The sequence below is a fragment of the Pleurodeles waltl genome, chromosome 3_1 (assembly GCF_031143425.1).
Source record: "Pleurodeles waltl isolate 20211129_DDA chromosome 3_1, aPleWal1.hap1.20221129, whole genome shotgun sequence".
Classification (NCBI taxonomy): Eukaryota; Metazoa; Chordata; class Amphibia; order Caudata; family Salamandridae; genus Pleurodeles; species Pleurodeles waltl.
In genome coordinates, this window is record NC_090440.1 from 176,177,644 (window position 1) to 176,201,728 (window position 24,085).

Here is a 24,085-nt window from a genome sequence, read left to right on the forward strand (position 1 = left end):
GCTACTGCACTCTACACTACTGTAATCTATGCCACTGCACTGTGCACCACACTACTGTACACCACTGCACTCTATACCGCTGCACTCAATTATATTGCACTCTGCTATGCTCTGCACCACTGCACTTTGACACTGTACACCACTCCACCGCAGGCCACTGCCCTCTATGCAACTGCACTGCACACAACTCTACTCTTTGCCACTGCAGGACACTCAAGACCTCTGTACTCCACTGCACTATATGCCACTCTAATGTACTTGGCACTACTCTATCCCACTGTATTCTACACCACTGGACACTACGTATCTCTACTCTACCCTGCAGTACTCTACTCCACTGCACTCAATAATTAATACCATAATAAACATATTATATGATTTCAAACACATGTTTGTAAAAAAAATAAAAAACGAAACATAATGGAAAAAACAAAGATTGGAGATATGTTATAGTTAGGAAAACTTAATTATTTGTATAGAAAACAAACTTAAAGTACACAAATCTTGCAAGTTCCAAAGATATAGTGTAAATAAAAATTATAATTTGCGCTCTGCCCAAAACTTACTATAACTCACGCACCTCTGTACACAGTGTTGTGAACTCGCTAGCAAGACTACATTAACTATTACTTGCACTACTGCCATGCAGAGTTTTTACATAAATTATGCCATTTGAGATGTCATGAATGCTAATTTAATGTGGTATAACTGATGTAATATAAAAAGTGTTTAAGCTGTGTATTTGAAAGACACAAGTTATAGTTCATCTAGTCTGGTAACTGAGTTACAACTAGAACTTTAGAATGTCTAACGTTTGTGTAGTTTAAGTAATTAAGGTTTCCTAACTATAATTTTTCCTAGTGAGATGTGTTAAGTGTGATGGGTGCGCCTAAATAAGGGTCTCATTCATGCCCATGTATTTTTTTTTATTCTGTTTATTGAGGTTTTTCCCCATAAAATATTACAGCACATGTACAACTCTGACTGTCTTGCATTACAAAGCAATATTACAATATCACTGTGACAAATGGACAACACCCTAATTCCCATTTGTTCGAAATTGGGTCTCTAGTTGGTAGAGGTATGCACCACAATCCTAGTCATGGTAATTCACAACACAACCTAAGTTTTCTGTGCTCACCCTTCGGTACCTAGACACAGAGCAGGCAGACTTAACTTAGAAGGAAATGTGTAAAGTATTTCTGCAATAACGCATACAGTAACACAGTCAAAACACCACAAAAAGACTCCACACCTGGTTAAAACAATAGACTGTGATTTTATAAATGAAACAAGGCCAAAACGACAAAAATCCAATACATAGCTCCTGAGATATATAATTTTAAAGATTTAGGTTATCTGGTCACGCTGGAAAGGGAGACAGTCACAAGTTCTGACCAACTGGGATGGAGCATGGGCCAGCTACAGGTACCCACTTGAGCCCGCTGAACACAGTACTTTAAATCCTAGTGTGTGTTCTGCCCGGCATTGCTTTGTGAGGCTTCGCATTGTCCGGATTCGGTTCTGAGAAGCTGTGTGGGAAGGCTTTGCGGATCTCGCCGTTGTTTTGCATTGACCTAAGGTAGCTGTGTGGCAAGGCTTTGCGGGCCTGGTGTCGATTTGCATAGATCCTGTGGAGCAGTGAGGTGACACATTGCAGGGGTTGGCATCACTGTGCGTTGGTTCTGATGGGCTGACACCTGAGTGGTGAGGTTTTGCTGGGCTTCGTGCTGCCCACCATTGAGTCTGGTGAGGCTGGCAGTTGTGGGCGAGGTTTTGCTGGGCTTTGCTTTGCTTCATGCCAGTTACGAAGAACACCTCGGAAGGTAAAGCACCTTAGGCCCACTTGCAAGGCAGGGCAGACTCACAGCCCGTAGAGTCCAGGTGCAGATGGTTCAAGTCTTTGGTGTCCTTGAGACATGGGAACAGGAGGCAATCTACTTTGGAGATCACTTGTGATGGGATGGCAGAGTCCTTCCAGCAAAGTCAGGGAGCAGCATTCAGCCGGGTAACAAGGAGAAAAGCAGTACTTCCAGAAAAGCACTCCATATGAGCCCTTCGAGCAACACCTCAGTCCTTTTGACAGAATCCAGTTGTAGGTTCAGAAGTGTCAGAAAACATGGGGCTCCTGTACTTATACTCATAAATGTCTTTGATGTAGAGGGGCCTTCAAAGGAACCCTTTCAAGTGTATAACAAACCCCTTTCAACCCAGCCCTGGCTCCAGACATCAGTCAGAGGTGAATCAGCCCTTTGTATGAGGACAGGACATCATTTATACAATTGTTAGGTGTGAACAACCTCTCCCAGCCCAGAAAAACTATCAGTATGCAGATGTATCCCCTGTCACACCCAGCCCTTCCTGTTTTGTGGCTGTCTGGAAAGTATGCACCAAATGAATCTGCCACTCAGCCCCAGACGTGGGATAGAGTCAGGCTGCAAAGCACATTGAGTTATAAGCACAGAGAAATGTCCACTTTCTAAAAGTGGCATTTTGAAAATAGCAACGTAAAATTCAACTACGTCACTAAGCAGGATTTCTCACTACCATTCAAAACATACCAATGCTACTCCTTTTAGGTCATGAATTACCACTTAAAGTTATACAAGGGAATTCCCAATGCTAACCTATAAGAGAAGCAGCCCTCACAGTAGTGAAAAATTTAATTGCTGTTTGTCACTACTAGGACATGCAAAATATACGAGTACATGTCCAACCCATAGGCTACCTAGTGAGCTAGGTGTAATAAAAGTAGAGTTTAAGCCTTGGCAAATCATTTTAAATGGCAAGTCAAGGTGGCAGTAGACTGCACACACAGGCCCTGCGGTGGCAGGCCTGAGACAGGTAGCAAAGGCTACTTCAAAGTAGAGTTTAGGACTTAGCAAATAATTTTAAATGGCAAGCCAGGGTGGCAGTAGACTACACACGCCGGCGCTGCAGTGGCAGGCCTGAGACAGGTATGAAAGGCTACTTCTCTGGGTGGTGCAATCAGCAATGCGGGCCCATTAGTAGCCTTTAATATACAGGCCCTGGGTATATGTTATACCACTTCACGAAGGACTTACAGGTAAATCAAATATGCCAAACAGGTGTAGGCCAATCACACCATGTTTTAAGGGAGGGAACACATGCACTTTAACACAGATTAGCAGTGGTAAAGTGCACAGAATCCTAAAGCCCACAAAAAGGTCAGACAAATAAGAGGAGGAAAGCAAATTGTTTGAGGTAACCCTGCAGAAAGGCCAGGTCCTACGCCATATGTTCCTGCTCATGGATTAACAGTTTTTAATGAGACTAATACCACAAAGAACTTCATCCAATTTGTGACATACTTAGACAAACATCATCAATAACAGTGACAATGTCCAAATTAAACTGCTCACATACTCCACTTTATGACTTGAGATCTTGGAAAGCAACAAAAACAGGTTTTAACTATCATACAAGGATGAAAAGGCCCCGATTTTATGTAGGCTAGAATGGGAAACATCAAATTCCGAGTATTAGAGAAGTGTAGTTTTGGTAACCTTTGAATGTTACATAAATGGTTAAACATGCAGCCAATATCATATATATTGTGTGTCTTAACTTTACTACCTTAAAGTGAAGCACCAGAATGTGTTACTGAGGGTGCATCCACTGTAGAAGACTAGAGATTCATATATGCGTGCATTGTAAAGTTTAACTTTAACAATGCACATGTGTAGTTCTCATTCACATTTACACCTATTCATTTTGAGTTATATCGCTTTAACGAAGCATGGGCAGTGCAGGGACTCCCCAGCCCAGCATGTTTGCAGACAGTGAACATTGGGAGAGTGCTGCTGCACCCTGCTGGCTACAGCATTGAGATTGCGAGCCAGAGACAATGCTGTAGCCTGTTTCCCACTAAGCTGGCGGGCAGAAACCAGGAAACTCTTAATGAGTCCTGTGGGGAGGTAGCCAGTGTGGCAGCAGCCTCCCCGTCAGAAGTTCGGTGAACAGTGTACTCCTAATCAGGCTCATAGTGTATTAGCAATAATGAAGTTTGGGAGGATACTTTGACAAGGATGAAAGGATCTAACAAACTAAGAAGAAAACGCTCCTGTTTATTTACAAGGAGCAGGGAGACATTCAAGGTTGTCCCGATGTTCAAGCTGTGGGATGGGAGACCTGATAGAAAACTACTGGTGTTGATGACATAGATTTCTTGAAGGTTCTGTGGGTTTAATTGGGATTCACATTGCTAGTTGAGAGCAGATTCCCTTTAGACTGTGATGGGTACAGATCTCTCTACCCTTATTCTTATGTATGGTTTTATGTTGTGCATCACCTCTCTTGGAGAACTTCTACTGAAGTCTTGCTATGCTGACACTTTCCTATATTTCCCAGAACTAATTAGGGTTACCTAATTTTAGTTTAGTTTTGGCTTAGTTTAGATTAACTCAGATACCGCCATGCTTAGATAGGAGGATCAAAGCTTGCACATGGATCTTCAAATCCTATATCTTATCTTTTATATAGCCTCAACTGACATTCTTCTATGTCTTATGCTATTGCAATTTAACTTTATCTGAGGCTTTAGTTCACCTTTGTGATTCTGTACAAGGATGATTTTGAGATTTATTTACATTAGTTTGGCCCTTAATTTGTAATAAAACTCACAGTCATCTACTACTGATCAATACTGCCTATCATTCTTGTGAAATGTACTCAAATGGATCGAATTTCTGTTATGTCAACCAGACAGCCTCAACTTGTCACTGAATTAATGCCTTTTGTCCTTTCTAGTTAATAAGTCAAAATTAGTCTTGCCATTATGAAGAATCTGCAGATTGACATTAAACTATATTGACGCTTACACTCCTACAGCTGCAAAATCTTTCTTGATGACCTGCATTTCATACAGTCTCTGTTCTATGACCTGGAATACACTGGAAAATATCTGAACCACAGTTTCTCTCAGTTGTAGATCTTTCTCCAATGCCTCCAAAAGGCCTTCACAGGAATGCTGAAAGGCACATGCAATCTTTAGTGGGGTATTGGGGTGCTCCTTCAATTAATTCCTCAGCCAGGAAACTTTGTATAATGTCTCTCATCTCCTTCCACTCAGTAAGTAATGGAACCCCCAAGAACAGCAGGTTGAATATCCCTTCATTATTCTCTAGCTACTCACATTTGGTCTCAAGAAAATGAGAATTGTAATAGTGTCTTCCTCAAATGCATGCTTAGTGCCTTGGATTCTGCGCAATGCCTCAGTTAGTCCCCTACCTTGGTGCCTCGGTCAACAGCTTCATTGTTGGTCATACTACTATAACCCTTCCATTGTGATAATGCTATCCTCAGCCATGGCTATTTTTTTGTGTAGGCTAATTTCCATTAGCACTGATCACCCTACAGACCAGGACTGCAACTGTAGATAATTTTAATGAAAGATAGATATAAAAGGCTTGTGTCACTTCAAGTATTATCTCACATTCATTATCACTGCTATGCAAAAGAGACCACACTTCACTACAGCCCATAAGGGTCAAAGTATGGCAAGCATTAATTCAAGGTCCAGGAGAAATATATATGAATTACATGGGTGTAATTTGCATAATTCTGGAAATCTTGCAGGAATGAGAACTACCAGAACACATCCCGGCTGTAGTTTAAGGCACTAGTGTTTTTGGTGCTATTATTTAGTGAGCAATGCGTCTTCACATCTATTTAACACATTTCATGCCAAAATGTAGTGCCAGATTCGAATTTTAGGTAATTATGTGTAATTTCTCTGAATTGTTTCTTATTATGCAAAAGCAAATTACAAGAATTTCGTAAACTCCTCAGTTCAGCCTTAGGCTGCCCATATTCTTAACCAAACTGAGGTCTATTAGGGAACAATCCACTGTATAATTTCTGAGGAAACAAATTTACAATTCACACAGCAGCATACCACTACCTTAGTCACATTTTTAGGTTTCTATACTTGTGTGTTTTAAATCAACAGCCATTTCTTTAAGAGTAAATCAATGTATTACAAAGCACAAAGACCTTTCGATTAAATTCAAATAATGTATTCAGTATAGGTACAAGGGCTTTCAAGCTAGCAGCCTTCATCTTTTTGTCTGTTGCGATGTCATACACACTGTTCTTCCCTACACTACAGCATACAGCTTGGGGCAAAGTTCAACCCATGCTACTCTGGCTAACCACTGTGAGTTGACAGCATGCTGCTCTTTCACGAGGTGCACATTTGCAAACAAAGTAGTTCCCTTCAGTGCCAGGTCCTACCGTGACTTGGGGCCAGATGTAGGTAAGTCACAAATTGCGACTTGCAATTTGCGAGTCACAGCGACTCGCAAATTGCAACTCGCAATTCGCGATACAGAAAGGTGTCTCAGACACCTTCTGCGACTCGCTATGGGGTCGCAAAGACCCACCTCATAAATATGTATGAGGTGGGTCGAAGTTTGCGACCCCATAGCGAGTCTAGGCACTCACGGGGATGGTGGCCTGCTGGAGACAGCAGAACACCAGGTCCGTGACTGCTTTCAGATAAAGCAGTTTTTATTTTTCTCTTTGCAGCCCGTTTTCCTTAAAGGAAAACGAGCTGCAAATAGAAAAAGTACCGAAACCTTTTTGTTTTGTTTTTTTTCAGAGTAGGCAGTGGTCCATAGGACCACTGCCTGCTCTGAAAAAATAATTTTGTGACATTCACAAAGGGGAAGGGGTCCCATGGGGACCCCTTCCCGTTTGCGAATGAGTTACCATCCACTTCAAGTGGATGGTAACTGCGAGTTGATTTGCGACCGCTTTCGTGGTCAGAAATCAACTCTACATAGCGGTGCGAATCGCAAATAGGAAGGGGACACCCCTTCCTATTTGCGAGTCGTAAACATATTTTGCGAGTCGGTACCGACTCGCAAAATGTGTTTCTGCATCGCGTGAGGCCTTTTGTGCCTCGCAAACAGCGTTTTTCGCTGTTTGCGAGGCACAAAAGGCTACCTACATCTGGCCCTTTGTGCTTTCTATGTCCACGAAAGTACTGTACCTTTAAGTACAAACCATGACAAAACAAAACAGGCATTGACAAAGCCGCAGGGTCCTATTGGCTTGTCTTTTGAAGAGGTTGTGTTTACTTTAATAGGAATGATAGTGGGTGTTTCTTGTTATAACTCTATATATGTATTACTTCAGGGCACACAAATAAAATATTTTCACATACTAAGATATTAGGATGAGAAAGTATTCACTGCAAGTTTTAATTACCTTTACTGTAGATTCAAAGGAGTGCATTAAACTGTAAAACAATCTAGGTATAACAAAAAATAAAAACCATGGGCAACTTTCTTTGCTTCGCACGAACTGGTGCTGGCCCTGTCGACTACACGCTTACTCTGCTTCTGCTGCTCCCCTGAGGCGCTTTTCCTGTGGTCTCTGTCAGGCTGGTAAATGAACTGATGGTGGCACAGTGCCACTCCAGCTTTTGCGAATCAGTCTCAGCAGGCAGACTGGCTTATTTCCCCGGACATATTGTATTTCCTTGTACACACTTCCCAGCCTCTCCCTTTTTGTGTTGTTGTTGCGAGCATTATTATGTTTCGCACGTAATAACTTGGTTTTTAATGTGTTCCATCTCACTGTATCTCTTCATCTGTCCCCTGCCATCCCAAATGCTACAGAAAGGCTTTTCCTGACTCTTTCTGCGCACTGCAGCTACCTTGGGCGGGAGCTGCAAGGTGTTTTTTTTTTTCTCTGCCCCCATTTCCTGTTCTCCACTAATGTCCCCCAACACACAGTTAATTTGTACCGTCTCCAAGGGATGTCTCCACCCTTCCCGCACAGTGCTGCAAGCTTGTTGTGGGCCACACTGTGTACCACCTGAATAAGCTACTATGACAAAATCACCACAAGGAAAAGAAAAATAAGCATGAGCTGGAAGATTACTAGGCAAGGGAGGGTCCAGCATTAGGTTTTAGATTAACAAATTAGTGTTAGTGAAAATGGGTGCATGGAAAACAGGTGAAAGCTGTGTTAAATCTGCCATATCAAACTCGAATTGCCTTGGTGTGGCCTTAGTGTGTCATGTAAAGTCAAATAAATGTATTCCCACAGGACACCAAATACAATACGGCACTAAGAAGAAGTCGTAAATTGATGGTTATTATAAATCTAAACTGTGATCTCTATAACACCCTTTGAGACTTTGTGGCTACATATGCAGTGCCTGGACACAGATGCAGACAGAATACCAAGAAAGAAACAACTATTTGAGCACTTTGGCACCATGTCTATGCTTAATTTTTTTGTAAACTAACCCCGTGGTATCGCGGAAATCTCCAGTAGTATTCTAGACAGGGGCAAGAGGAGGATGAGAGATCATCTGGATTAGACCACCCCGCACTATTCTAGGAGTAGGACTTTGATGGTAACAGGAAGAGGAGTGCATGGTTTTTCTCCCTATTCAGGCTAGTCATACATGTTCCAATAAATCTCATTTATTCTCTTTCCTTACAAACAGATACCTGTCTCGAGGTAAGAAGGGTCTTCTTATAGCTGCATCATCAATATATGATGACTATAGCAGAAGCACATAATGTCAGTGCACATTTGAACTGTGATGGCTGCATCCCTAATATACGATTGGCTGCACCCTTGGCATGTTATGGCTGCATGACTGCCATTTGATTGCTGCATGACTAATGGGGTTTCCACACATGTGATGTGATGGCTGCCACTGTGGCATGTTTAGGCTGCCCCAAATGCATATTGGAACAACTCTGGCTGTCATGATTTAATCCCTGTGTTCTCGAGCCCACCACTAACTGGCATGCTTGGCGGGCTTTCTAACGACTGATTAAACTCCTTGATTTTCTGCTTTATTTCAGTATTGACTTCCAGCCTCTTGGACAATATACTGAACTGACCTTTCATTTTGGATGCTTATTCAGGTTTGTGGCAAACAGAATGCTTCTCCTCCCGAAGACTACATTGCCCAGAAGACCTGAACTTGTGGCATACCCCAAAATTGATTTCCAGTTTCCTGGAAAAAGTTTAAAACTTGACCCCAGATCCATGCCGGATTGTGTCAAGACCTGCCATTGCCTCTACTATTAATGGTGATACTTGTCTATCTTCCACACCCTTAGTGCTAGTTATTTTTAACTACCTCTAGAGTACCCATTGTTTAGGAGCGTTTCCTCTATATTGTTACCTTCTGCCTTCCTCAGTAGATCCTTCTGCTAGTATGGTAGTTGTGTAATCTCAGGTTCCATGGTGGCCAATATTCTTTTACTCCTATCTCTATTGTCACTAGTTTCTGACTTTACCCTTACCAGAGCCTTGACACTAAAGAGTGGTATCCGTAGCCTATGACAGAATTACCCTGGTAGACGATTGTGGCCCGACATAACTTGGATACACCAATGGAATATCATAGCTGCACCACTGGTGTATCACAGCCTGATACAAGGCAGCTGCTTCCCTCACAGATTAAGGCTGTCCCCAAGCACATCATTACTGTGCAACATGTATCTCATAAATGTGTATCATGTACATTATGGCTGTGCACTGGGAATATGATGACTACAATTGGTAAAAGCAACGCTCTTTGTGCATGCACATCATTAGTGGACCTTCACAAACATAGTGTGACTTGCTGCAGGGTCTGTTCTCACCTCTGTTTTGGTGCCCCAGTGATTTTCTCTGATAGTCCCTGGAGTTTGGTGCAGGAGCCTCAGCGGCTTGGGTGAGTGAGAAAGTTGATCCTGCAACTTCATCCACACTTGGTGGTAATAGCACTACTTGCTTAACCCACCTATCCTCCTACATGTATTTTCCGTTTCAAATTTAGACTCATGCTCAGACGTATTATTTTAAGGGTGGAAAAAACGGTTGTGTTTGGTCTTCATGAGATTTATGCCTTCAGCACTCTAGGGTCCTTGATTGGCCCTGCACCAGTAGTGGTGTTTAGCAAATGCATGCTGTGTATACTTTGTGGTCCTAAATCACCTAGGATTTGCCTCTACCACTGATTGGTGGCAATTCTAGCAACTTCTACAAACCCACATAGCACAGTAAATGCATTAAGAAACCCATAAAGATTGTGGGTGTGGTTTGGTAAGTATGGGTATGATCACAGGACACACAGATAGAGCTGCAGCCACAACAGTGGGCAAGGGGAGGAGGGCTTATGAACGCTAATGCTGTGGACCTTCTAAAATTAAGATCGCCCAAAGACCAAATGCCCCAATCCACCAGAGGTGTTTTTGAAGGGGGCCACGGTTAACAGAGATTAAAGTGAAAAGAAAACACAAGCAACTGCTTTTTCCTGTTATTTGCACAATTCAGCACTGACATCATTCACACCCAGATGAAATCACGTCTATAGGCTGCCACTCAGAAGGCAAAACCTTGAGTGTTCATGGGTCAGTCAGGGAAATGGCATATGAGTTCATCTAGAAGTTCCATGATTATCACAAGTTCAATTTGCCCAGTCATTTCTTGAAAGAAGCATTAACAGAAGGAGATAAGAAGCTGAAAGAGATGAGATAACAAAGCAATCTGAAATGATTCAGAAAAAGAATCGCTACAACCCAGGGATCAGTAATGACACAACAGGCCTGAAAAACTCCTCCAACCTCACTATTTCCAATTGGGCTAAGCCCATTCTTTTGTTTGCCCTGTAATATGCATCCTCTCACAGATCATAATGTACCAAATATATCCAGCAGTACAAAAATGTTCAGGAATAGAGCTTTTCTTAATGGTAGTCTGCCAATTTGACTCAGCCCACCCACAGGTCTCTCAAGATGGATCCCAGTCGGTAGTTTAGTTTTCTTCTGTTTACTATCTTATAAAGATCTAACATTTCTGGTATAAAAGCCAATAAAGGTGGAAAGAAATACTCAGGGCTAAGCCATCATTCTAGGCTAACTATACGGCTATGTATGTTTGGTCATTGATATGCTGCATCACACAGATTGCTTTTATTCAGTCAGCTCATAAAAGATTGTCTCAAGAATAGTATTTGCCCATGGTCAAAATACTGCCAGTGTCAAATATAGAGAGACAATATATCAGGTGCAAGTATATCATTTTTTATCTTTGTAAATAATATTGATGTTTAAAATATTTTATTCTAAACATTGTGGTATATATGCATTAGGTTATATGTTCATTTTATATTTTAATTATTTTGTATTTCTTTCACGTTGTGAGTTTTTTTTGGAGTATTGGATGGGAAGTGCTTTATTTTAATGATATGGTGGTCAAGCTCAACCACAATCCTTGTCAGCACAAGCAAACGCAAAATTAATTTGTGGTCACCCCATGATAGTCTGGCACAGAACAGTCAGGGTTAACTTAGAGGCAATGTGTAACACATTTGTGCTAAACTTCAAATAGTAAAACAGGGAGAACACCACACAAAAAGATCCCACACTAGGTTAGAAAAGTAGAGCAAAATTTAATAAATAAAACAAGACCAAAGTGACAAAAATCAAAACTGTAGACCCGAAGTTATTAATTTTTAAATAATTAAGTGTAAAATAGTGCCTTAAAGCATAAAGCAACAACCGCAGCTATCTGGTAGTGCTGTACCAGGTCAATGTCAAAAGTTCAGGCTGACTGTGATGGAGCACAGGTCAAATACAGTCCCAGATTAGTCCAGCTGAAGTTTTACCTTCTCAGGCTTTGTGCCAATGATATTGTTTGCATTGGAGAGGGTCGTGAGTAGTAAGGGGAACGTTGCAGATGGTTGTAGATGTGGCGAGAAGAGCAGGCCAGAAGTTGAGGAGAGGCAGGCTGGTGTTTCACATTGGCAATCCACCACAAGAAGTCAATGCTGCAGTGCACAGCGATGGGCTGGTGGAGGCTCGTGCTGATTTTCAGTGCGAGCAGCACAGTTTCATGTGAATGGGCCTGTTCACAGTCACAAAGAGCCCAAAAGCATGATTTAAGCTTGCTGAGACACTCCAAGGGTCCAGGACCTGGGGGCACTACTTGGGCATCATGAACTACCTGCAGACGGGTCCAGGAGCTGGCCAGGGAGCCTTTTATGTCTCGGAGGCTCAGATCAGGAGGCCAGCAAACTAGCCTTTGGAGTCACTCTGGGGTCCTAGGTTCAAGATGAAGTTGCAGTTACAATTCGTCTTCCTAGGGCAAGAGGACAGGAGGACAGCACAGCAGGGAAGCAGTTTCTTTAGAGCTGTTGTCCAGCAAACTGCCAGTCCTTGTAGCAGCATAGGAATCATTCTTCCTGGCAGAGTATGCATGGGTCTAGAAGTGTACTGAAGTGGTGGTGTCTGAGGATCAATATTTATACACAGTTGTGCCTTTGAAGTGGGGAGAAGCTGCTAGAGCTAAGCCTTTGAAGTGCACAGATGCCCTGTCTGTCGGGCCTCGGCTCCAAACTAACTACAGAGGGTATGTAGCCTTGTGTACGGAGACAGGACATAGCCTATTTAAGTGGAAGTGGTGCTGTGCTCAGTCCTCCCCCTGATCCTGCCAGTGATGGCCCATCCAGTCACAGTTAAGCCTTCATTTTGTGCAACTGTCTAGGAGTTATACACAAAGCAATAAGATAATTCCATTATTATCCTCTGGGACAGGTATTCCTTGCAGTACTGAAAAATGAATTTGAGAGTCTTTCAGTACCTGGACATGTAAAACAGTATATGTCCTATTTAATAATTATCTTGCACCCTGCCCTCTGGGCTGTCTAGGACGTACCCTCTGGGTGACTTATATGTATTAAAAAAGGAAGGTGTGGCCTAGCAAAAGGTTTAGTTTGCCAGGTCAAAAGGGCAGTTTACAACTGTGCACACACACACACACACACACACACACACACATTGCAATGGCAGGCCTGAGGCATGTTTAACGGTGCCACAATCACTGCTGAAGGTCCACTAGTAACATTTAATTTACAGACCCTGGGCACATGCTGCACACTTTACTAGGGACTTACAAGTAAATTGAATATGTCAATTGGGTATAAACCAATGTTACCATGTTTTATGCAGAGAGCAAAAGCACCTTAAAGTCTGCAAAGTCGTAATGCCAGCAAAAACTAAATCAGCAAAAACAGGTCAGAAACCAGAAAGTTAGGGGGAACCATACCAAGAATGCCAGGTCTAAAAGTTTAGTTTTGTTTAAGTGGTTATTCTTTATTTAGTGAAACATACAAACATTTTAAATTATTAAAACAATTGAAGAACATTTAAAAAAAGAAAAAAGTGTGTTATTTTATTCTGATGTAGGAGTATTTTCAATGTGCAGATTTCTTAAGTAAATTATTGGGGTTCAGTACTTTAATTCTTATATACGGTTTTAAAAAAATTCACATTTAATCCCTAAAAATTACTTTGGGTTCAAAAATATTTTCAATGTATTATTTAATTAGAAAATTGAAATAAAATATTCAACATACGTAACTTAAAATTGTTTTTTAAAGAAAAATATTTAATGTTTCCAATAAACAGCTACTTTGAGTTATATTAAAAATACATTTAAATATTTACAATAAGTTATGTGAGTGCTGATTTAAAATACTGTCATTAATATATTTAATGTAACTAAATGTTGATTATTTAACATAAGAACACTAAAACGTAACCTCCCACCAACCCACTTTAAAGTACCTATTCTTTCCTCAATATTTGTTGCTCTGCGGTTAGAGTAGTACATCTGCTCTCTTTAATTTATGCATTCCACCCATTTATATTGGACTGCAATTAGAATAGTATATCTCAGCCTCTAACTCCCTGCTCTACCAATACATGAACCTCTTTCTAATGTTTGCTGGACTCAACTTAGAACAATAAATATGGCTGTCTCCAATGTGTGCACATTCACCAATGTTTGTTAGACTGGTGTACATATGGCTTCTCCCATCCAAATATATTACATTTCCCCACTGTTGTTTTAGGAATGTAGATATTAATGTATATTTTTATTTACTTTTCTGGTGTACTGTGCATTTTGTATTTGATATGTAGGTGTGCTAACAATATTTCTTACCAAAAGTTAAAAAGAACAATATTTAAAACATTTTAATTGTTACCAATAGATTTAAAAGTTAAGAATATTTGTTGACTTGTACATATATTTTATCATTATATTTATAGACAATTATATATCTTTATACATTAATAAAAGGGAATGTAGAGTTTTTTTACATTTTAGACTTGGATATGTAAATCAAATATTTGATGGCATTTATGTTGTAATAAAAAATAAACTTTTGTAAAAAAGTGTATCTTGTAAAAATGTACAACGTATTTTAAAATTACATATAAATAATGTTTTTTTGCATATAAACATATACTTTTTTATTAAAAAATAAAGGCCCATATTTATACTTTTTGACGCAAACCAGCGCCGGCACTGGTTTGCGTCAAAAATGTTACCGCCGGCAAACGCCATTCCTACGCGTCATGCGGGCGCCTTATTTAAGGAATAAGTCGGCGCTGCGGACTGGTCAGAGTAAAAAAAAATGACTCAAACCAGGCAGCGCCGGCGTAGGGAAAAATGGGGGTTGTGCATCTAAAAATGGTGCAAGTCAGGTTTGAGGCAAAAATCGTGCCTCATACCGGACTTGCGCCATTTTTTGATGCACAAACCCAATTAAAATGACTCCTGTCTTAGCGAAGTAAGGAGTCATGTCCCCTTGCCCAATGGCCATGCCCAGGGGACTTCTGTCCCCTGGGCATGGCCACTGTGCACAGTGGCATGTAGGGGGGCACAAAATAGGCCCCCCCATGCCACTTTAAAAAAATAAAAAATATATACTTACCTCAACTTACCTGTACTTACCTGGGATAGGTCCCCCCATCCATGGGTGTCCTCCAGGGGTGGGCGAGGGTGGCAGGGGGTGTCCCTGGGGGCAGGGAATGGCACCTCTGGACTCCTTTCATGGTCAGAGACCATGGAAGTGAGCCCACAGATCCCTTAACGCCTGCCCTGACCCAGGCGTTAAAAAATGGCACGCACAGGCCTTAAAGTCATTTTTTGGGCGGGAACGCCTACCTTGCATGTCATTAACGCAAGGCAGTTTCCCGCATCCAAAAAATGACTCACACTGAGGAATTTTAACGTCCGCGGGCTCGGGCGTCAAAGTTTAAATATGGGGCAAGGTTTGCAACAAATGTGCGTCAAAAATGTTGATGCACATTCGGCGCAAACAGAATATAAATATACCCCCAAGTATTTAGGTTTAGATGTTCTATTGATATAAAGTTACGTATGTGTATACTAATATGATATAATGTAACAAAGTGCTTTTCTATGGGAAGACTTGCCACACTGAAAACTTCTTTGGAGATATTCCACTGCCAGGACACATAAAACTTAAGTATATATTTCCTACGTTTTAAGAGCCTACCATAGGGGTGGTTTGCAAGCAGGCCTGGGAGAAATTTGTAATTCTGCCATAGAATTGGAGGAATTTGGTAATTCTGTGTTACTTTTGTAACACAGAATTACTGATAAATTCCCCTATGATGTTTTCCCTATAGGTTAGGGAGTCACTCTGACCCAGAAATTAGTGCCAGGCATAAAAGTAGCACCCCTGAATGCCTTAGTGAGAACACCTCTGGACCAGTGGGAGACAGAAGAAGGACTACACCTGCTGAAACCTGGACTTCAGAAGGAGGACTGCACCCATAATAACCTGTGGAGTGAGACACCAAGGGCTGGACCTTCTACAACTTGTACCCAGGACAGAACAGTGGTCTCCAACGGCCAGTTGGCTAGCCCTATGTTAACCTACCAAACACACAGGCTGCAAGAAACCCAAGACTCTGCTGAGCTCAGCTGCCCAGTTACAACTGGATTTGCTTGTGTTTCCTGGTGGCTTCTGAGAGATGTGTCCTAACCCCCAAGTGGTGCCCAAAAGCTCCTCGACCCTTAGCTGGTGAAGATTGGACTCTCGCCCCTACAAGTACTGCAAAACAGATACTTCATAACTTTTTCATTTTTTTTTTCCAAAAAGATCCAGAGGCTACCACCGTATCGCCAATGAGCCACAACTCCTCACGTCGCATCAACTTGCTTGTTTGCCCTGCTGAAAGAAGTTTGTCTTCCCCAAACATTTTAAGTTCAAAGGTAGAAATCTTCATCAGGAGAAGACACTAAAAGCATCTGGTCAAAGAGGGACCTTCCCTATGAGCTAATTTTTCTGACTCAGAGCTTACCTTACCTGTCAACAGCTTCACTGATTTTTCGTCCAACAGCTATCCAGACTCATAAAACCCATCCCGGCCAGAGCCTGCTGACGTGCCCCACTGAGGATTTTCAACTTCCAAAAAAGTTTCTAAGTCAGAAGGTAAAACTTTCCACCGAACTGAACCTAATCCTGTGTCTGACCCACATTCTATTGCAGTCGGCAGTGATGTAACAAAAGCTTCTGCAGCATCCGCAGAGCTGGGGGGCCCCTGAGCTCCAGGAACTCCCTCAGTACAGCACCTGGCCTGGGAGAGTCGAGAGAAGAGCCGCAATGTTCTTTGCATAGGGGCCCCCTTCAGTTTTGTTACACTACTAACAGTCGGCCTTAACTTTTGACTTTGACCTAGTCTAGCGTGACCAGATAGCTGCGGTGGATGCTTTACGCCAGTGGTTCCCAATCTAGGGTCACCAGACCCCCCCAGGGGTCTGTGACACATTCCCAGGGGTCTGCTGGCCTGGGCTGGCTGGAAGGCACTTCTCCAGCTGGGACCTCTGACAGAAAGGTGCGTGTTTTTATATTTTTTACTTTTATTGTGCAGCAGTTTTAAAAGCACTGCAAAGTTTCTTGTACATCCAGCATCATTCAGAAAAAATAATAGTGTCCAGATAACTCTGGTGATTAATGTACCTGCTGGAGAGAGATTGGAGTTTTGTCTAGTGGCAGTATTGAATCATCTAAGGTAGCGCAGGTGGTTACTATGCCTGCTGCAAAGAACGTGTATCATACAAAGAACAGTATTTTATGTGCATAGCACAGCGGGTTATTGATTTTGTTAAGGAGATTATTTTGTTACTGAGCAGTTCAAAAGTTGCAATTGTAATCTAGCACAGTGAGCTATAAACAGCCATCCAGGAGCTGCATGCAAACTGCATGGCACAAATTAGAAAGTTGTGTTTTTTTCCCCAGTCTTTCATTTTTCTTATACTGCTAAAAAAGGTTTCCTTGCATACAAATACATTGTTATTAAAGTCAATGCTAACCACTGTGTTATGTTCTGAATCCTGAGTTTGTGCTTCTCCAGACCAAGCACTCTTACAAAATGCCTACCAGTGTGGATGACATGTGACTCCTACACCTTGTAGTCCCCTGTAAAGTGCTCATTCACCCTACACTGGTATGAGAAGTGCTATAACACAAATGAATTACATGTGACAGAAAGTCTATGCAGAGATGAGAGGCCCTTATGGTTTTACTTCCTTTCACCACCACATATTTATGTGAAAAAGCTTTCTCAGAGCTTATGTATCTAAAAAATAAAAACATGAATTGCTTGGGAAATGAAGACACTGACCCAAGAATTCAGCTTTCCTAAATAAAACCAAACATTGAACTTTAGTCGGCGATATGCAGTGCAAACCTTCCCATTAAAGGTTTTCGATTTTTGCATATTTTTTCAATATAAAATAATTGTATCTTTAGTAATTTGAGTATCTATTTGGTGTGTACTTGTATGTGTATTTTTTGCAAATTACTGTTTTAATGTTTGAAATTTAAATCGTACAAATTGGGGGTCCCAGGCTTCCAGTAATGATACGGTTAGGGTCCTCAGGAGTCAAAAGGCTGGAAACCACTGCTTTACGCTTTTTGGTGGTGGAAACATCTAAAACTTTGATAAGGTATATCTTCAGTTTCCTGTATCTGACTTGTGTTGTTTTTATGTCTATTTGCTCATTATTTGCTCATTAAATATTATTCTATTTTTTATAAATTGGACTGGGATTTTTATATTGTGTAGTGTATTCTATGTGTTAACTGTTTTAATACTGACAAATGCTTTTCAAAGTTCTCTTAAGTTAAGCCTATCTGATCTGGGCTGCAGCTACCAAGGGTGGTTGAGCTCAAGTTTTAGTTATTGAGACCTAACTTGGCCCAGTAAGGAATAGTGTAATGCATCATCATTTAAAGAGGACTACAATTCACGTCAACTAATAATCCACCTTCTCACAAATATGATCCATCCATATCATAAATTGAAATTTAGCCCCCAGACACAAAAAAACAGAGCGAGGCAGGTAGTCCACACAGTTTATCATTCAAAAACAAGGTTCCTGTTGTACAACAATGCCCTAGCAAAATAGAACAAAACAGATGTATTTGTGATTCCTCTTTTCAAGGCAAACAACAGTTGATAACTAAAATACAATGATGCACGTTTCGATGGAATTCTTCATATTGCTACTCCTTCTTCAGGACCATATGATATCATTCAACAATAAAGTAGAGGGTAATCCTGACTCTTAGGATGACAAACGGGTCCAGTATATATTGACAGATAAAACTATCCAGGTATGCTGCAAACTGACAAGGCTGTCCGGCTGGCAGTCTTTTTAAGTGAGGAAATACCATCTCGGTCTGCTTCTCACAATTACAAATGGAAGTGAAAAAATGCCTGTACATACCTGGAAGGAATGTAGTACTCAAGAGGACAAGCAGAACACAGATTAATCAGCATCAATCCCTGAATAAAAGAAGAAAAAAGTAATGCGTGTACAGCAGATGATCAGCAAACAAAAATCACTCTACCTCACCGTCTCTTCCTTTCGCAACTCTCTACCCCTGTATGGTCCTCACTTCTTCTTCTCAATTTCACGTATGTCTCTCAACTTCCTCTAGTGAAAAAGTGGATTATTGGCAGGGTGGATGGTAGTCCGCCACAAGTTAGGCACTACTCTGTTGGGTCCAGTAAAGGTTTTTGTAATTTAAACCTAATCTTAAACCCTGACAGCCGTGGCACAGAGTGGACAGGCGTAGCGTTAGCATAAAAACAGTTAAAAATGTGAAAACACAATATAAATCCCATTCCAATTTATAAAAGTTGAGAATAATTCAATGAAAGAAAAGACACCAAAAAAAATAAAAATACAATAAGGGGAACCGTAGGTATGAATTTATAAAATTTACACAAAAATAGCGCCAAAAGTGCAAAGTGCCAACTGCATGCAACTGGTTACGCTAGATAGATTCAAGGGTAAGATTTCAGGCTGACCACGAAGGAGCACGGGTCAGATACAAGGACCAGGTTCACCCCAGTGGTAAGTGTCTTCCCAGCATCATCAGCCTTCATTGAAAGCAGGCTGTGGGCTGGCACTGAGAGATCAGGGCTTGGTGTTGACAGATTCTGGAATTGAGATGAGCCCAATGAAACCACTGGTTTATGAAGGAAAAGCTCACGTGGGGAGGTTCAAGTTTTCACTCACCAGAGGTCTCTGGTGTTGATTGGGTCTCCATCTTCGCCAGCACTGAGGAAACTGCAGCTGGAAACCAAGGAGGGCTTCAGAGCTGACAGATTCCAGCATCGAGAAAAGCAGGAGTTATGGCAAAGTCAGGTCCACCAGTGATACACATTGGGTGGCTCCACTGGTAGGTTGGCCCCGGTCCCTCAACGGTTCTCCAAACAAAAAGTTAGCAAATTATGTCTAAGTCCCTATTTTTAGGGTTAGGCAGGAGCAGTACACTCTGACACCAAGCAAGGGTTCCAGGACCTCAGGAACAGTACTTGGGGAGAAGACACACTCCAACACAAGCCAACAGCTTGGTTCAGGGCAGGTCCAGTGGGATATGGTCTGCTGGACTCTTCCAGGAAGTTGGATTTCTTGCAAATTTGGTCACCCCCATTCCTGAAGGTTAAATATATAATTCAATTTTGTTTGGCTACACAAGGTTGAAGGAGACAAAAAGTGGTCATAAATTCAAATCTATTGCAAACAAGGGGCCACAAACTATATCTTGCCCAGCACCCCACAAATCCTGAAGATGTCACTGATATGCCAGTTGTATGTGACCCAATGAACATTCTCCACTCCATGTCCTTCACAACACTTTATATTAGATATGGAAGACACGTGTTAAGTGAACAACATCTTCAACGCAATCTGGACCTGCATAAGAGTCTACTTTTTTAGACTGGCTGCCCCTGGCTTTGGGTGATCAGACATTCCGGTTTTGCCCAGACAATCCTGTTTTTATAAGGACTGTCAGAGGGGTCGGGTGGACGTGCACATTAATCACAGAGCTGTGCAGGCTCACATTTCATCCTGCCCTATTATCACACCAGAGACGCAACTGAGCATCTACAGAGTCACCTGCTGTGCTGCCTTGCCTCATTCAAATAGCACAGCAGACTTTAATGAGGGGTGAGTGAGGTCTGCCAAGCCCATAAGCCAGGGCCAGACCCATCAACTGGAGCTTTTGACAGCAAAGGGGCGGGGGGGGGGGGGATGGATTTGGTATATTTCATGCACATGTATGACTAAATGTTGGCACGTCATTCAGCAATATATATAGCTCTGAATGACGTGTCAACAAGTAGTCCTATTTCTATGTTTGTGCCCGTCCCAGTTTTGGGTTGTGAAAATCTGGTCACCCTACCCTGCCTGGTTATCCACACTTTGTGCAAGGGACACCTGCAGAGAGGAGGTGACTGGCAGAAGGCCGCAGCACAAGGTGACACCGCTGAGTTTAGCCCATCATTGCATGTACCACAGCACTACAATTGCAAGCGCCTTCAATCAACCTTCTGATGGAAAATTCTGTCTAACAATACCTTATCTCCCGAGCACAGACTCGTTGCACTGACAAGAAACGACATGCACAGCCTCCCAATAGAGTTAGAGCAATTCCACGACGAACAGCACATCACATTTGTTGCTCACTTTTAGGTCACGTATGACCTGTGGTTTTTCGTAATAAAGATAATATCACCTCCTTCAAAATATGTATCTGATAAACGTGCAAGGTTGAAATTGAAGGTAACGTCTTCTAAACTGCAAATATAACGTCCCTTGTCAGCGCGTGTTCTTAGTGTACTCCACGTGACCTTCATGACCCCCACAAAACGAGTAATACTTTCAGCAAAGAGGAAAAAAACACATGCAACACAGACAACTCCGAGGACCCTTGGTGTGTGGCAGTGGCTAAAAACAGCAGCTGCCACTTGGAAAGGCCGCCATGGCGAGATAGCGTAGACTACAGTTGTGTTACCCACCACACGGCTGTGGTACTCTTCATGAGATGTGAAGCGTGAAATATTCCTGTGATGTCCTTAGCCATCGGCAATGCACAGTACAACAATGATGTTTTCAGTCACGTTCCAGATACCAAAATCTGTCGAATAATGTACAGGTTGAAGTGACGCAACCTCTGCAGCAGCCAATCGAAGTTCGCAACAGGCCATTCTTTTTGGCTCATTTTCACGTTTTTCAGGAAGCAATGAGGAAAAAATACTACTGTGTTATATTTAAGTATGTTGTCATCGTTATGCACATGCATGGCATCCTCCGCGTGCAGCCCTTTGATGATGCAAAGAGCCCTGGCTTTGCTCAGAATGCACAACTGCACGTAGGGTCGTTATGAAACAATAATGCCCTTGACGGAGGGCATTATCGCTAAAAAAGAGAATTGTTTTACAATCTCGGCTGTTCATATATCTTTATTGCTTGCATGAAAAACGTGACTGCACCGTGAAACCAATGGTACAGCTGTTATGTTTATGTACATAAATACACTACTGTGCGGTATGCTTTCTATGAAGCAAAAATATGTAGGCAAGACGAGTCCCTCGCTTTAGAGGGTCATCGCTTTTCGTGGTTATTCATTGATACAATGTATAGAATACTATACGTTAATATTAAAGTAACACTCAAATACAGGTATTTGAATAATACCAAACAATCTTATGCAACACAAAGATGTATATAGTACATGAATGTTATATTCAAATACTACCCACTGATAAAATGCATAGAGTACATAAATATACTATTCAATCCTGATTATTTCAATGTGTAGCATATTTTAAGCTAATATTGTACGTCCACTTGATACATTATATTCGAGCAACGTCCACAACTGCAGTGTATACAATAATCCATTGCTACTGTGTATTTTCAATGTAATGCTATATTTAACGCCCTTTGTTACAGCATACACATATTTCAAGCGAATATTTAGGTGATGCTCATTGATACTATGTCTATTTATCAGATGCTAATACTTAATATCCATTGATGATGGTATTTACAATCGTAATATCTGACAGTTAAGTGATTCCCATTGATGTATATATTATCTGATGTAATATTCAATACCCATTGACACCATATACACATAACATCCGCAGCTAACAGGCATGCCCACTAATGCTATGGATATACTATTTGAAGCTGATATTCAATGAAATGAGAATTGCTGTTATATATATCAGAAGCTAATACTGAAGTGATCCACATTGATGCACTGTATGTACCTATGTAGAGTCCAGGCGCTACCCTTTGTATAATACACAAGGACGCCCTGTCTGGGTATGTGGAGGATTGCATCGTACTGAGACATGCTCCAGGGTTACAATGGTTTCTCTTCATAAACAGACTACTGCATGGGCATCCGCGGGAATAAAGTGGGCTCTGGGCTGTCTAGTGGTCCAACCACTGTCTGGTGGGCCACAATCCCTGGCCCAGACGGCGCCCCTGCCGGAGCCTAGGAGCCTGCACTGAGATCAGCGGATGGGCTCCGCCGCTGGCTGACTCTGCAGTGCAGGCTCCGGCTGAAAGGGAGACCGGCTGAGCGTGTCCTTAGCATCCCGAACACCCCTAGAAACCAGTGAGGTCAGTCCTGGCGCCGAGCACAGCATCTCCCACCCTCCGGGGCCTCTGCAGCAGCGGGTACCGGCGAGCATCCCGGCCAGGGGACGGAGCATCCTGTCAGCTGAGCAGTGCACTGCACCTGTCCCATCTATGCAGCGCTGACAATGAGCACCGCGCCGGGAACGCAGTGGGACGAGCACTCGGCGGCGTTGGCTGCCCTCTTACCTGAACGCCTGTCTGACCCACGAGCCATGTCCTTTGCTCATTAATGTGTAGGTCCCCGTATTATTGTCACTGCAGCTTCCAAGTCCCCGCTGTCAGTTCAGTCTCCTTCCTTTCCCAGAGCAGCTGTTTCTCTCCTCCCTCGCCCTGCAGAATGGAGAAGGCCTGCCTCCTCTCTCTCTCTCTCTGCCCCCGCCTCCCCCTTACAAGGGAGACAGAGCAGCTCCTCTGAGCGGGCCTCCCGTCAGAGCAGAGGGCGGGGCCTGGGAGGTGTAAAAGGAATAAGGTAAGGGGCAGGAGAAAGTACAATGTTGCACGTGAAACACGGGAGGTGGAAGTTAGGCATCCTGGGGGAGCCGGCTAGGGTGAAGCGCTATGTTTGTCAAATGGAAGGGGGAGGCACAGGTCAAGAAAGCGCGGACAGAGAAGCTATTAACTAGCAGCTGGGCCAGGAACTCGGAGACTGTTCCGTGAGCCAGAGATGAGATCGTCGCCAAGTTCAGGTATTTAAGTCTAAGCCTCCTTACATCTTTGCACTTCCAGTCCTGCTACTATAAAGTCAAAAAACAAAACTGCATTTACCAGAATGCAAATCTAATTGAACTAAAACAACAATGTTGATTCATCGTCTGACACCTAACGTGGCATCCAAAGGGTTCTGTATTATTTTCACGTAAGAGGAATCTGAAGTGGAGGGTTGTGGTCCACTTTTCATTAATAGGGATCATAACCTGATATACTGGGACCCAGTGACCTATGTGACAGTCACATCCCTAAAGTTTCCTGACTATAACCGAGCCCTCTCTTCATTTCACAAAGATCTGGCGTGCAAGCATCTCTTGGTAAAACCAGCAGTGGCTCAAAGAGTCAGACATTTTAGAACCCCTTGGCAGCCATGATGTACGAGAAACCGAACTAAAAATGGGTTAAAATGTGGTAGAGACTTTCTCTTACTGTGTCTGGTAACCTACACACTCGGAAACGAGGTCTCTATTTTCTCAGTGACTAATGAGTCTGGTTCCATTAAACATGTATTTATTGTGCAAATGAAAAGAAAATGGGCAAGAGCGCATTATAAAGAAAGGCCACC

General features: G+C 42.2%; 1 protein-coding gene across 2 annotated transcripts in view; it reads right to left on the reverse strand.

Annotated features, from left to right (window-relative positions):
• The window catches only part of OTUD7A (OTU deubiquitinase 7A), a 1,097,633-nt gene extending 1,074,482 nt beyond the window's left edge, over positions 1 to 23,151 (reverse strand). For both annotated transcript variants that reach the window (XM_069222100.1, XM_069222099.1), the window contains exon 1: positions 22,999 to 23,151. The gene's annotated coding sequence lies outside the window, so the exon portion shown is untranslated. The remainder of the gene's footprint in view (positions 1 to 22,998) is intronic.
• Between the last annotated feature and the right edge of the window lie 934 nt (positions 23,152 to 24,085).